This window comes from Myotis lucifugus, unplaced genomic scaffold (assembly GCF_000147115.1).
Source record: "Myotis lucifugus unplaced genomic scaffold, Myoluc2.0 scaffold_200, whole genome shotgun sequence".
NCBI lineage: Eukaryota > Metazoa > Chordata > Mammalia > Chiroptera > Vespertilionidae > Myotis > Myotis lucifugus.
In genome coordinates this window covers 1,522,348-1,536,048 of record NW_005871248.1, presented here as the reverse complement: position 1 = coordinate 1,536,048, position 13,701 = coordinate 1,522,348, and the positions used below count along the sequence as shown (strand labels likewise).

The 13,701-nt window shown below is 36.6% G+C and overlaps 1 protein-coding gene and 1 long non-coding RNA gene across 4 annotated transcripts in view; one reads left to right on the top strand and one right to left on the bottom strand.

The window, feature by feature from the left end:
• Window positions 1–1,755, bottom strand: part of RBBP8 (RB binding protein 8, endonuclease) — a 78,719-nt gene extending 76,964 nt beyond the window's left edge. Inside the window, exon 1 of the mRNA XM_023761150.1 lies at window positions 535–1,755. The gene's annotated coding sequence lies outside the window, so the exon portion shown is untranslated. The remainder of the gene's footprint in view (window positions 1–534) is intronic.
• A 4,365-nt stretch (window positions 1,756–6,120) lies between these two features.
• LOC102421404 overlaps window positions 6,121–13,701 on the top strand; it is a 35,770-nt gene continuing 28,189 nt past the window's right edge. For all 3 annotated transcript variants that reach the window (XR_002831335.1, XR_330329.3, XR_002831334.1), the window contains exon 1: window positions 6,121–8,172. This is a non-coding gene — a long non-coding RNA (uncharacterized LOC102421404). The remainder of the gene's footprint in view (window positions 8,173–13,701) is intronic.

The following is a 13,701-nucleotide window of genomic DNA, read 5'->3' as shown; positions in this document are numbered from 1 at the left end:
CTTCCCCTCACTGACTCGCCAAACGCGCGGCGGGAAAGCTGGCCCCTCAGGGCAGCCCGCGTTTTCCGGGAGTGGGGCGGGCCCGAGGGCCGCCGGCCGGGTCCGAGGCGGCCGAACCTGCCCCTCCTCGAGCTCGGGCGACGTCACGCGGGTGTTTCTGGGAGTACACGCCCCTTCCCCCCGCCGCGCAGGGAGGTGGCGCCCTCGGGCGGACCGCGGCGGATTGGGGTCCACACGGCGGCCCCCGCGGCTACTGCTGACGCCGGTGGAGCGGGGCGGCTCCGCTGCGTGGCCCGGCGCGGCGGCTCCGGGAGCTGGCGACCGCCACCGCGTTTGGGGACGCCGGGCAGGAAGCTCACGAGGTTTCGTTTGGGAAGAATCGATTCCTTGGTGTGACGCGGAATTTATACACGTGTCTGACTTGAGCACATTTCAGGGAAAGCATATGAGTGGCCTGCACCAAAGGGGAAGTTAAATGAACGGAGCAGGGAGGGGAGGGTTAGTTAACGCAGTTCGCCGCCTTGTCACTGTTACCTGCAGTTCGGTGATGGGCCGGACCCGGCAGCAAAACGATGTCTCTTTTGCTGAGGTTAAGTGGGAAGTTTCTGGAGAATCTGAAATAAGAGACCGAATGACCAGCATTATTTGTTGGAGCAATAGATTAGTTTTTGTTTTGTTTTGTTTTGTTTGAGCGAGAGAGGAAGAGAGAGAGGGCAAGAGGAACATCGATTTTGTTGTTGCAACCCTCTGTGCATTCATTGGTTGACCCAACCGCAACCTCGGTGTATCCGGATGACGCTCTCACCAGCTGACTTACCCAATTTAGTGTTTTTTTAAATCAGCATTTCCTGTGGCTAGTAACATTCGAACTGTTAATATGTTTTCCTATTTATCTTGATTTCTGAAAGAAGCGTTTTAGCATTAGAAATTCTACAAATGAAGTTGAAGGAAATAAACAGAATAGAGTAGAATCACAGTATCTGTTAAACCAGTTCAATTCTTTTCTGGGATTCTTCTAAGACCTGGGAGGAAGACATAGGGCAATATTATAAACTTTAAAAGGTTAAGTAGTATTTAGAAAATCATAAATACAAAATGTACAAGTAATTTTTCCATTCACTGCCTATCTTCAGGAATGAATATCTATCACAGCTTACTTCTTGTGATGGAACATAATAGGATGCTCCTGAACCGTTTTAGCAATCCTATAGGACGCTGGTATCTTTAAAGAAGAGGACTGTTGAACTTTCATTGCCCTATTATAGCAAACATCATCCACTTCCAAATGTTATGACTTAATTCATTTCACCTTTAGAGAAAATGGGTGAAAATTTGACCATGACAATTTTAATGCAACGTAGGAAGCATAATTGCTTGTAAAAATGTTGTAATGAAAATGGAGAGTTTTGTTACAAATGGAAAGACCCTGTAATCAGTCTGCCTTTTAATGGCACATTGAAAGGACAGTGTACTTGTGGTCCAAAGAAAAACTATCATAACTGAATGGCCTAACCTGCTGCTCTGGCCTCTGTCAGCGGCTTCATTGTCCAATCCATTTATGTAAGTCGGAATCAAAAGAAATCATCCTTGGCTCCTTCTCCCTTCACCCCCGTACCCAGTCTATCACCAAGTCCTGTCCATTTTACTCACCAGTTATCTCCCAAATCCATCCCCTTCTCTTCATTACTACCCCCATATTTCAGGATACCGTTATCTCTCACCTAGTCTGCTGTTCATATCCACCCAACCAACAACCCCACCTAAACTGGTGTTCAGGAGAAGTTTTAAGCATCTGTTCTCAATTCATGTGTATTTTTAAATTGTATACATGTATTGCTGAAAAGTGGCATATAATCTAATGAGCCAGACATCCTGGCTTTGAATCCGGCTCTAATACTTCCTATGTGACCTTAACCTGTCTCCTTTTTCTTATCTGTAAAATGAGGATAATAATAGTACCAACCTCACAGAGTTATGAAGAGTAAATGAGTTAACTATGTAAACTGCTTAGTAGAGCGTTCAGATAGGTAGTATGTATTCAGTAAAAACTAGCCCTTATATGTCTGAGCTAATACATGATGACTATTATAACACATATTTTAAAGACATTTTTTAAAGGATGAGAAAAAGTTAAAATCTGGTATCTTCTCCCATTTAAGTTTTGCCTACTTTGAGAACACCCCTCTACACTATAGCTACTATAATCTTGAAAAATAAGTTTGATAATGGCACTATGCTGCCTAAATCCCTTCAGTGGCTTACTGTTTTCCTGAAGAAAGCCCTTTAAACTGCCTCTTCTGCTTCCTCGGGTTCATTTCCAAACATTTTCTGCCCTCTGGCCTCACTGGCCTGTTAATCCTAGGGCTTTGCATGCTGTTGCCTCTGTCTGGAATTCTGAAACAAACCTTTCCCCACCCTATGCCTAGTGATTACTAATCCTTTTATCTTGTTTTAATAGTCTCTTCTATTAGATACTCTTTGAGCACTATGTACCTTCCCATCTTACATTTATTATGTTACTGATTTTTAGAGCGAGAGGAAGGGAGAGGGACAGAGAGAAACATTGATGAGAGAGAAAAATCATCCATAGGCTCCCTTTTTCACTCCCCCTACTGAGGATCCAGCCTGCAACCAGGGCATGTGCCATGATCTGTAATTGAACCGGTGACCTTTTGGTTCATGGGTCAATGCTCAACCACTGAGCGACACCTGCCCAGGCAGACTGTAAATTTCTTGAGGTCAAAACCTTTTTATTTTTGTTAATCCTCACCTGAGGATATTTTCTCCATTGATTTTCAGAGAGAGTGGAAGGACGAGGGGAGGGATAGAGACCACCATCCAGCCTGGGGATCGAGCCTGCAACTGAGCTACATGCCTTTGAACAGAATCAAACCTGAACCCCTTTAGTCAGTGGGCCGATGCTCTATCCATTGAGCCAAACCGGCTAGGGTGATGTCACAATCTTTTTACTTTCAGAAACTACCTGAGTGCCTGCCATAAAGGAGGTACTCTGTGGGTAAATGAATTGGGCATCACTTTGAGGGATTCCTATTTCTCATGTTTTGATGAAAGTCTTTGAACCTATTCACAATTCCTATTTCTCATGTTTTGATGAAAGTCTTTGAACCTATTCACAATTCTTAGCTTCTCCTTATGAGATTATACTATGATTAATTTAACAGTGGAAATGATGGGCATACACACAGATATATGTGACCAATAAGGAGCTATATGCTCCCTACCTGCTATTTTGAACCTTTCATAATATTGGGTTTCTCTCTTTTCTTTCCTTCCTTCTTTCCTTTCCTTTCCTTTCCTTTCCTTTGTTCTCTCTTTTCTTTCCTTCCTTCCTTTCCTTCCTTTCCTTTCTTTCCTTTCTTTCTTGATTAGAACAATGCTTCCCAAACCTTTTCAGTACTTAGAAAATGAATACTTGTATTATATTGTGATAAAAAGATGAGGCTGCTTCCATTCAGGGGCAACAGAAGTTGGGACTCCAGCCATCCTAGGTCCAATGCTGCCATCTTGAGGGCTGGGATTTTATTGTCCCAGCATACTTAAAACCCATTGGAGGCTTAGGATGCTTGTTTAAAAATTGCCTGGTGAAATGTATTTTAATAAACACTGTATTTATAATTATTCAAAGTGTGCACATACATTTTGGGGGGCACCCTATATAGTAGCCACATTTGAAAAAGCAAAAAGAGCCCAATTGGCCTGGCTCAGTGGTTGAGCATTGACCTATGGAACCAGGAGGTCTCGGTTCTAGTCCCAGTCAGGGCACATGCCCAGGTTGCGGGGTCAATCCCCGTGGGGGGCGTGCAGGAGGCAGCTGATCAATGATTCTCTCTCATCATTGATGTTTCTATCTCTCCCTCTCCCTTCCTCTCTGAAATGAAAAAATATATCTAAAAGAATAAAGAAGTAAAAAGAAATAGATGAAATTAACTATATTTTTTATGTAATTAAATTTATCGAAAATAGCCCTGGCTAGGTAACTCAGTTAATTAGAGAATTGTTCCCATACGCCAAGGTTGCCAGTTTGATCCTTGGTCAGGGCACATACAAGAATCAACTAATGAATGCATAAATAAGTGGAATAACAAATCAATGTTTCTTTCTCAAATCAAATTTAAAAAATCTAAAATATTTTTTCAACATGTAATCAATACAAAAATTTATTGAGACTTTCTACATTCTTATTCATACTGATTCTTAAAAATCGGATGTGTATATAATCTGTACAGCACATCGCAATTTGGCTGCATTTCAAATGCTCAAAGCCACATGTGGCTAGTGGCTACTGTATTAGACCACACAAACCTAGTATATACAGTATAATGAACAAATGAGGTTATGTGATTTATCTGAAGAACCAGAATAGAGCTGGTTATTTGTGCTTGGCATTTCCCTTCTCTTTCCCACTCCCTACATCATCCCATTCCCCTCCTCTCCCAGCACTGAGGGCCTGTATCTTCAGGCAAAAATTTTAAAGTACGTGACTAAACCCATTATGAATATTTACATAAAAGTGTCCAGCACCTTTAAAATGAATCGTGGATGAACTGTTTTAAGAATAAGACAAAAGAACTATTTTAAGAATAAGACAAAAGGCTGTTTGAGAAATAAGACTTTAAGATAAAAGAAAATTATGTTAACTGTCAACATTTTGTCAACTGGAACACTTGGTTTAATTTTTTAAAGTTGTTTATAGTAATTACTAAGTGTTGTTTGGGGGTAGGCATATACACCAATTAGTGATCTTGCCCCAAGTGCCAAAATGCTTTGTCTGTGATTTGAGTTGATGTGCCAAGATCCAGTTAGGTTTAGAAGTCTTTTAATTGTTTTAAAAGATGTATTTAACATTCATGAAGGGTGTCAGTATCACACTTTTTATTTTGACAGTCTTAGGCAGTCATTAAAGTGCCATAGTACACATTAAAGATTATACATGGCTTTTCAATCAGAGTCTGGCCAACTTCCAACTTAGATAAAGAACCTTTATTTATTTTGATTTTCACTACATAGTCATGCCTTCTTCATTTCCTTTTTATAAACTATTAAAGTAGTTTTTGTTTGTGTTTCTAAATATAATTCAATTAGCTACTTCATTTCATATCAGTAATGGGCAAAATTTTACTAGATATATACTTTGCCCATTTAGGAAAGCCGAATGACCTTTTGGACGTCCTTCCGGACATCCTTCTGGACAAAGCTGGGGCTGCGAGGGCCACGGCAAGCCACCACGCCACGGCTGTGAGGGCTGAGCCCCTTGCACGAATTTTGTGCATCGGGCCTCTAGTCTTTTTATATTGGGTGAAGATAGTATAGTATACTATAAAATTGCGTACTTGCCTAGCTCTAAATGATGATGAGCTGACCAAGAATGTTAATGATGTCATTGCAAAGTAATTCATTATGTATGGAAAGGGACATCTTTTGTAATACAGTGGCTGCTTGGGCAATATTTCATACCTATGCATATAGGTTTATGAAGCCCAGGACTTTTGTTAGATAGTTAGCCCTGGCATTTATGGGATTGGCATTAATACTTAACACTGCTGTTAGACACCAGAATTTATAAGAACCTCAGAGCTTAACTGCTATAGAGATGATAAAAGAATTTAAGAGTTATCACAACTCTAGAGTAAAAAAATGGATTATATTTTGGGAATCTTGAAAAACTAATCTTTACCTTTTATCTAGTAAGTATGGTATTATGCTGCATTTCTTATGTACATATGTATAGTGCTACCAATATGGAAGCTGTGGGAATAGCATTTATTTACAGTAATGTAAAAAATATCCTATATAACAAAAGGCTAATGCAAATCGACTGAACGGCGGAGGAGGGCAGATGCTCAACACAGGAGCTGCCCCCTGGTGGTCAGTGCACTTCCACAGAGGGAGTGCCGCTCAGCCAGAAACTCAGCTCAAGGCTGGTGAGTGTAGGTGCGGTGGCGAGAGCCTCTCCTATCTCCATGGCAGTTGGACATCCCCCAAGGGCTCCTAGACTGCAAGAGGGCACCCCCCCCCCCCAGTGCACAAATTTTGTGCACTGGGCCTCTAGTATATATATATATATATATATATATATATATAATGAAGAGTTAACTCTAGGAACAAGTTACTTGGAGTCTATTAATTAAAGCATTCCCTGCTAGGTTCATAAGAGCAAACACGCTTAATATTCATTACATTGTCCATTTATAAGAAAATAATGATTCACATTTTAAATGGTAATTTTTCCCTCTGTGAATTGATAAATTTCTTCACTGCTGAAAAATAGTTGTGATTTTTAATGTATTCATGCCTCACAAATTATATAGATGATATGTCTTCAAACAGGCTCACTACCCCTTCCTGCCCCCCCCATTTTTCCCTATTCTAACTACACACGAGAAAGATAGACTTTGTTTAAATATTGGATTTGTGATTTTCTTAATCCAATATTAGTCTAAGGTTAAGGCAGCTTTGATAGTTACTTTTCCAAAAATGTTTTACGTCCAAAATTCTTAGAGGAGACCTTCGGTTTCAGCCAATACTTTTCAACTTTACTTAAGTTATGATCAGAAGTATTAGAAATATATGGTGAAATTAAATTATGCTTTAATTCACTTCACACCCTTGGTGACAATTTGTATTTGTAGATGACTTTTTAAACTATAGTTTTTACAAACTATGTTTTTATGGATGTTAAAGCAGAAATAAACAGACTTCATTTTTTCAAATCTAGCCTGCTGCTTATGTAAAGTGACCATATGCCCTGGCTTACCAGCAACTGTTCTGGTTAATATCTGTTGTTCTGGCTAATTATTAATAGGGCTCCTGTTTAATCTAAAAAATGTTCTGGTTTTGGTTATAAATCATATGATCAGAAGCTTTAAGGAATTTGAAGTATAAACTAATAAAAAAAGGTCATTTTTAAAATGACCTTTTGTAGTCAGGAGTATTTCCTTCTCAACTATGTACAGACCTATCTAAACTTTAAAAAAAATAATATTATGGTATAGATAATATAAGCAATAATATTATTTGATTTATTGATAGTACTCTGAAATTCCTGAGTTTAGAAGTAGTTTGTTTAATACTGACAGGAAATGAATTCAGGAACAATTAGTGATGGTAAGAAACAAAGTGCTTTTCCTATATATCTTCTCTTTTGAAGCTAAATATAACTGTCATAAAATTAGAGCAGGACCAGTTTTCATCTTTCTAGAGAAGTTGAGAAATTAGGTGGTTTGACTAGCATTATATGTACAAACTAATAGATAAGTTGATCCAAGACTTCAGACCCAATCTTCTTGCTATAAATCCTATAGCTATGCTCTCTGCAGCATACCCTACTAGTTTTGAGTAGTAAATTTATTTAAAACTTATCCTGTGCTTTTAAATTTTTTAATTTAGAAAATATTTTTGAGAAAATAACCAAATAAAGTTTCTGAATTTTGATTAAAAATTTCTATTACCTACAGGCAGTTCTGGTACATTTTTTTATTTACTTCAGAAAGCTTTACATTTTATGAGGTTACTAAAAGGACTCAGGGTTGGAGTGAAGCACCTATTTTAGATTTTTTTGCAATTATAATTGTATTTCATAGTAATTATGGCACACGTGCCTTTTTATTTGTCTTATAATAGGTGTAGATATTTGAGAGATGAATATAAATTGACTTAATAGAATTGGCAAACATGTTCATATTAGCCTTTCTCAAATCTAGAGAATCCCAAGCTGTGGATTCTTCTATAAAGTAAATTTAAAACTAAATAGATTAAAGGACCTTGAGTTATGTTGTAATCTTAGAAGGGACCAGAGCAGGAAGTGCTCCAAAAAATTGTGACAATTGTGTGTTCTACAATCAGTGATGGCGTATAGCCATTCCCAGCATATGGTACTTGGTAAGTCCTGAGCTGGGAGATAGGACCAGGGTTTAAGCTCTGGCCCTATCTCTGATTATCTGCTTTTTTTTCTAGACAAGTGTTATTCCCCAATTGAAAAATGAGAATATTCATGGTTACAGTGTCCAAAAGAGTTGTTGTAAGACTTCATAGAAGTTTGAAGCAGCATGCCTATTGAGCAAGCAGAGTGGTGGAAGAAGAACCTTTCCTATTGGGAACAGAAGGCATGTGCAAAGGTTCTGCTCTGGAGCATCACTGTGAATTCTGGAAACTGTAAGTATATAGTAATGTATTTGTATAGGTTGCTATTGGAAAATCAGCAGAAGCTCCACTTAATTGGTTTGATGAATTCTAATTTTGATTATAATCCTATCGAGCAAGTAATTTAACTTATCTGTGCCTCAGTTGTTTATGAATGATATGAAGAGACTAATATATATGTTGGGTATTTCACAGGATTGTTGATAGGACTGAATGATTATATGTATGTATCCAAACAGTATAAGAAACTCTTATTAATCATAGATAGTTTTAAGAGCTACAGCCAATCATAGAGATCTCTCCAATTGCTAGTTACAAAATTATAGTTAGTGAATGTTGAATTGCTATGTAAATTGTGAGACATTTATAATTATAGAAGGGGTTAAATTACAATTTGTTAAGTGCTTTTACATATCTTATTTGATTCACATAATTAAGTTTAAATAAATCAGGTATTTTATTTTATGGTTATTTCCATTTTATTTTATTCCAAGGGACTTTAAAAATCATCTAGCCCAACTGCAAAATTGCATAGGGAGGAAAAACCAATTTATTTATTTCAGAAATTGGTGGTTGTAAGAAATAATTTATTTAACAGAGATTTATGATAAACTCAGCTTCAAGTTCAAGAAAGGAAGTGTTGGTATCAAGTTGATTGCCATCTGAGCTAATTTAGTAAATACCTGATTATATTTGATTCTTTCTTTTGACAATAGTATCTGTTATTATTTGGCTTTGTTCAGCAGTGTGTATCCCCACTTTTTCTTATTTCTAGGCTGTCTTCAGTCCAATTTCCCTATTTCAGCCTTATCAATTCATTAGCTTATTTAACCATCTTCTAAGAAAGAGGGTTAGGTCGTGTGGGTTGGTAGTTGAGCTTCAACCTATGAACCAGGAGGTCACGGTACAACTGGTCCGGTCACATACCTGGGTTGCGGGCTCAATCCCCAGTGTGGGGTGTGTAGGAGGCAGCCAATCAATGATTCTCTCTTGTCGTTGTTGTTTCTATCTCTCTCTCCCTCTCCCTTTCTTTCTGAAATCAATAAAAATATATTATTTTTTAAAAAGGAGGGTTATTTTTAAAAACTCAAATACTAATTATTTTAACAATTCAAGTTAAATGAAGAGATAGACTTCTTTTTTATTTACACCTATTTCTTATTTAGCTAAACTAGTTTTATCATGCAAACTAATATGGTATTTACTTAAAGCACGTAACTGTTTGGTTTTCTATTTTTAATCTATTCGACTAGAGCAGCGGTTCTCAACCTGTGGGTCGCGACCCCTTTGGGGGTCAAACGACCCTTTCACAGGGGTCGCCTAAGACCATCGGAAAACACATATATAATTACATATTGTTTTTGTGATTAATCACTATGCTTTAACTATGTTCAATTTGTAACAATGAAAATACATCCTGCATATCAGATATTTACATTACGATTCATAACAGTAGCAAAATTACAGTTATGAAGTAGCAACAAAAATAATTTTATGGTTGGGGGTCACCACAACATGAGCAACTGTATTAAAGGGTCGCAGCATTAGGAAGGTTGAGAACCACTGGACTAGAGCCTTCGTCTAATGTATTCTTCAGAGCCATGCTCTAGGATCATATTATAGGTTATAATGAATTATTTTTTGTAAACAGACCCTCTTGGACACAGTCCAAGACAAACTTGTTCTGTTCAAAATTCTGTGTTTTACTATAATAGGAAGTGTTACTTGAGGGTCCAATGTAGTCAATCTATTTTTACTAAAGTTTTACCAATATAAACTTAAACAATAAATTCTTTAGATCAGTACTGGACTCAAAGTATTTTCAGAATACATACTAATTGCTCATTTGCTGCTGTTTGACCCTTTTAAAATTGGCAACCAAATTCAGGAAATGAAATGTAGTTTATTAGAAAATACCTTTCTCACAGAAGATCAGGTTTCAGATCTTCTCAGGTTTTGTGGGAATGGATCAAATACACCGGACAAAAATAGGCTAAAGTTCCTCACTTCCAATTAGAAATTGCTGTACTCATTTCTCAGAAAATCCATTTTAGTTATATAGTTTATTAAAATTATATCGGTAAACTAAGGAATAAGTGTTTTGACCATATCTTTGCTGTAATAGTGATGTACTAGACACCTTTTGGACCTGCTCACTCCAATCATTGCAGTTGTAACCAGATTCAAGCACAGGAAACCTGACAGCCCCTCACCTGGACTTTCTGTTCTGGGGGCTTCTCTGAAACCTTTGGAAATAGAAGCAGAACCTGAAAGTGTGAGGAAATTAATAACTCATGAGGCATCACTTAACTGATAGAAGTCAGACTGGTGGATAAATGCTCCTCTTGCATGTCTTTAGCTTCATGGCTCCTAAGAAGGTACCAATTTGCCCATAGTAGGGGATGAACTCCAGAATGCGCTCTTGTGTTGGCCTTTCCTCCCTCCCCATTTCTTTCTCCTAATCCCCCACTTCTGTTCCCTAATTAAAGCACATAACTAACTGTTCCCTGGGATGACTTCCCAATAAAGAACTTGCACATAATCTAGAGGATTTAGGCTCTACTTTCTGAGAACCCAAACTAAGAGATCATGGTTAAACATGAGATTTCCATTTTAGTATTTTTGTTAATGGAAATTTTAACTTTTTTCATTTTTTTCTTTTTTGTTGATCCTTACCCTGGGATATTTTTTCTATTGATTTCTTTCCATAGAGAGAGTGAAAGGGAAGGGGAGAGACAGGGAGAGAGAAATATCAATGTGAGAGAGACACATCAATTGGTTGCCTCCCACATGTACCCTGACCTGGGCTGGGGATGGAGTGACCGGTCGTTCCACCTGTCATTCCGCTGTTCAGTCGATTTGCATATTAGGCTTTTTATTATATAGGATTACTTGGTTTTAACAGTATTAACATGTGGTTTGTTATGGTACCAAGGAACTGCTAAGAATTTAATTTACACTAGATGTGTTTAATATATGCTTACTGGTGGAACTAGCAAAGGTCATTTATCTCAAAGACGTAAACACATCCTAAAAAGTAAAACTGTGGGAAAAGACTGATGTTGTCATGCTGGATGGACTGAACAATTTTCCTTACTGAATGACCTGTAGCCAGGTTCTGGTGTAACCAAATTCTAGATTCAGGGTACAGGTTTCTGGCCTATGGCCAGGTTCCAGTGGTTAGCTCTGTATTATAGTTAAAAAACAGTATACTTGTTTCTGAGCAACATATATTTGTTTTAAATTTTGTTAGACAATTGTTTGGAAAGTGACTAGAGCATAATTTAACAGATCACTAAAATGCTATGTAGATGGTATTTATTATTCAGTTCTTATATTATTGAAATTTGATTACAATATAAATATTTTCAGAAAAGTGAATGAATGAAGTTATTGATCTTGTATTTCTCAATGTTTCAAGATTCATTCAGAAATTCATTAGATTTAAAATGTTTTTGTGTTGGAAGTTTTTCTCACTCCTAATGTGAATCATTGTAGAAACTGTAGGCAAAGAACTTCCAAGGAAATAGACTTAAGATAGAACTTTGAAACTAAAGATTTGCCATGCAAGTTATAATCTCACTTTGTCAATAATAATAACTTCTAAGATAATAGTTTCATGGTTACTTTTATATATAGAAACATTTATATAGAAACATTTAAAAACTATCTTTGAGATTTGTTATTCCCTGCCCTCTTTTCAGTTGTTTATAGTAACACTCTAAATCTGTGAAAATAAATGCAGGTTAAATACTAATTTAATGAATGGTCACATAAGATTAAATTGCTTATTATGTAATAAAATAGTTTTAATAAGAATGTATAATTAGTAGCATGCCTGTGCCATTCCCTTCTCCCTTGCCTTCCCCTACAGGCATGTATTTCCTAAACTCCAAGAGACCCATGAGACCTGCCACCAGGGGAGCAATGGGCAGCAGAGCTGGTCTCAGGGGGCTAACCCCCTGAACCTGTTGCCAAGGCCTCGTTTTCTCTGACTTCCCTATGAGCCAAAACTGCCCAGCCTAGGCTCTCCTGTTGCTTCTTTTATGCCCTGTCCTAAGTGTGTTTTTGCTGCAGTGAATAAATTCTTGCTTACTTAAAAAAAAAAAAATAGAATGTATAATTAGTAGGCTTAATTGGTAAGTAGTAATTTTGTCTTTAGGTATACCACCTGCATACAAGTTTTTTAATCGTAAGAGGAAAAACAATTCATTTACCATGGATATAAATTCAAATTATATTATTAGCACAAAGCTTATTTGTATAGCAATTAAACATCTTTTAGGAAATTAAAGTTGACTGCAAGAGCTCAGTAAGAGCAGTTTGTGTTAGAAGTAGATCTATTTGTTGGTTCTAATATCAAGTCATTTCCTGCTCTTAGGTTTTAGAATGTTTTGTCACACTCTTCTGAACTTCTTTCTGATTAATGACATACATTTCTTAAATATCTTGCATATGAACTTTGTTCATTAACTCCATTTCCTAACCAATTAATGAGTCTGAGGCTAATTTAATATTATTTTTAGAAAATGTTAAATCCTGTTCTGTCTTATTACACCCAAAACATTTTGAACCCACTCTCCCTATCATTTACTATCAAGGAAATACAGTATGATTTAATACTGACTTACAATAAATTTAATTTAGAAGAGAATCTTTTGGAGGAAAAAAGCATATTCTAGAGCCCTGAAGAAATAATTCAATTGATAGTAGAAAGAGCACAATTCTTAGACCAATAGAAATCCTTGGACAACTAATTTGATGTCATATAAGATAATAGATATAAAATGCCTTTGAAAAACTCAGATACTAGGCACAAGTAAGGTGTAATTTAGTCTATCTATTTGAAAGTTCCTTTCTTTGGTATAGAGATGATTGAATTTGAATATAAAAAATTATTTAAACATTTTATTACCTTGATATATTGCTCTCAAAATATGTTTAACAATGGCTTCTTGACTCTTTAATTGTATTAACTTACATGGGTTTCTAATTTTTTAATTTAATAAGGTTAAATATTTTTCAATATTAAATCTTAATGCTTTCCAAGATTGCTGATTTAATTTTTATATTTCTGATAAAAATAAAATGTGTATTCTAAGTTAAGTTTTGACTTCTCTTACTCAAGCTATTTGTTGAAATTTATTATAAATTCTATTAATAGGGTGGAAAGGATATTGACATTTGCTGCACCTACTATGCTCTAGGAACTGTGTTGAGTGTTTTATACAATAAATCATGTAATTCTTCCAACAACTCTTAGAAAATGGTAGTCGTTTCCATAACTTATAGATGGAGTAAAGAGAACTCAGAGGGTTCAGTAATTCCCTTGGGTAAACTAGATTGTAGCAGAGTCAGTATTCAAACCCATTTCAGTTTGGCTCAAAAACTCATATGTTTTTCAACATGCTATCCTTTCTCTTTACTGTAAAGTTAAGAAACAAATGGTAGTGATTATTTTCCACAGTCACTTGGACTGAACTAAATTTACCAAATTTAGAAGCATTCCTCAGGTAGGATTTTCCCTGTGAAAAGATAAAG